Here is a 2,206-nt window from a genome sequence, read left to right as displayed (position 1 = left end):
GAGTGTCAAATGAAATGAGCTGTATGAATAAATTAAACAGAAGTCTGTGAAACTTTCACATGAAAATCCATAAAACATTGTAAAATGAAATTTAAAAAGAAGTAAATGAATGGAAAGACATCTATGTTCGTAGAGTAGAAGATAATATCTTAAAGATGATGTTATTCCCCAAATTGATCTATAGATTCAAAGCACTCTCTTTTTTGCAGAATTCGAAAAGCTGATCTTCAAATTCATATGGAAATAAAGGGACCCAAATAGGTTTAATGGGTAACACAACGATATTTTATAAGTAGAAACAATCATATTTTGGAGAATTCTGCTCTACCCTGACCTTTTTCCAACTTGAGGAGCCTTTCAGTTTAAGTCTATTGTTAAAGGAGAATAAATACAAAATGGCCGTGCTCCTTCTCCCGTCCTTACTGAATAGAAGCCATGGGTTTGGTTCAGAGACAAAACAGCAAGTTCTGGTATAAAATAGAACAGAAATATTTTAAATTAGGACCCAGGGGCCACCGGAGGGTGTTTACAAAACTTCTCTCCCAGGAGTCTCCCTGAGATGAATTGACATGCCTTACTCAACGTGGGAGAATGCAGCGTAGTGTTTTGATTTTTAAAATGTCTGCTCATGCTCTGCAGTTCCTCTTAGCAGCCCAGTGAGAGAAGTGCAGGCTGCTACCTCTGAATGTACCCGACAGAAATGAATAATGCTCATTCAGAGAAATGACCTGCATTTTGTCAGATGCCATGGTCCTCTCCACGGGACAGCCAGACAGTGTGCAGTGCCACGGTGCACAGGTTAGCGGCTGGAAAAGAAATCATGGCGAGCCAAGGCTGAGTTGCAATCCAGGGAGGAGAGATGGATATACAGATTCACAGTCCTGGAGAAACCCAAGGGAAACAATTACTCTAATAGGCACTGACTTGATGCTGTTCATTACAAGTCAGTTTCTGAGGTTAGCATCTGTCTTTATCCCTGTACTCCCTGTTAAAGCTGGATGTGGCTTAGGGGTGGAAAGAGAAGTTGCTGTGGTTAAGAGAATGGGCTTTGAGGGAGACACACCTAGCCTTGACTAGAATCTAGACTCAGATCAGAAGACCAGCAGAAGCAAAGATATTTGTAACACCACCTTCTCATCCCCCATTGGGGACCAGTGGCATTACCTGGGGAAGACCCATGCAAAGAACTTAAGGCCGAAGCAGCAGTCCACCAAGGTGGAAGGTTGCACCAGAATAGAGGTGATAGACCCAGACAAGTTCTGCAGCCTCTGCCAAGCGACTTTCAACGGCCCTGTCATGGCCATTATGGGCAACATTATATGGGCAAGAAACACAGGAAATAGGAAACTGAGCTCAAACTCATGGCACACTATGGGCAGCTGCAGACCCTGCTGTCACTGACTCATCAGCTGGGCGGGGCTACCCCTGCGAGATGTGTAAGATCCTGCTGAACTCCAAAGAACAGTATCAAGCTCGTATCAGTTGCTTCAAACACAAGAACCAGTCACCAAACCGATGGCATCACCTCTGGGCCAGATTCCAGTGCAAAGGTAGCCCTTCTAGAAAGACTTAACCACCTTGGAAGACTAGAGGTGTTTCCATTCAGCACCTGAGGTTGAACCAGCTGTGATCTTGCTTCCCATGACCATGGTCAGCCCTTTTCCTCCTTTCTTGTACCTGGAGAACTCATAGGCCTAAGGCAGGAGTGGGCCACAGATAGCATCTGATTGGTCCAGGCAAATCCACCCTTGCTCTTCCCCTTTGGAATGCGCCCTGTAGGTCAGGACAGGGGAAAGGGGTGGACTCGAGAGGACTTGGGGTGTCACAGGGTGGTAGTTTGGAGGATGGCTTTCCCCATTCCCTACCCTCTTTGTGCCATATGTCATGAACCCCAGGTCTGAGTTTCCTCTGCAGGTCAGTTTTGAACCAGTTTGCAGTTAAAGAACTGAACTATCCCAGGCTTTAGGCAGCTCCCGTGAAACCTGAAGCTTTCACACCAGACTTTGGCCAAGGTGGGAAAGGGCAGATGGGAGTGGCTGCCCCATAGAAGCTTGGAGCTGATATGACACACCCTCTTTTCCCCAAATGGGCAGGCTTTCCTGAGCCTAGGACCAGGTACTGGCCAGTTATACAGCTTTCTGCCTGCTGTGAAGTCTCCTCCTGGAGAAATGACACAGTCCTGGCAGAGCAGTGCTAACATTTCTGC

General features: G+C 46.3%; 1 pseudogene; it reads left to right on the top strand.

Moving 5' to 3' along the window:
- Window positions 1-723: 723 nt before the first annotated feature.
- On the top strand, window positions 724-1,590 carry LOC113270411 (zinc finger protein 346-like; annotated as a pseudogene).
- The last annotated feature ends 616 nt before the right edge of the window (window positions 1,591-2,206 follow it).

Source organism: Ursus arctos, unplaced genomic scaffold (assembly GCF_023065955.2).
Source record: "Ursus arctos isolate Adak ecotype North America unplaced genomic scaffold, UrsArc2.0 scaffold_25, whole genome shotgun sequence".
In the NCBI taxonomy this organism is placed as follows: Eukaryota; Metazoa; Chordata; class Mammalia; order Carnivora; family Ursidae; genus Ursus; species Ursus arctos.
This window is presented reverse-complemented; position numbering and strand designations above follow the sequence as displayed.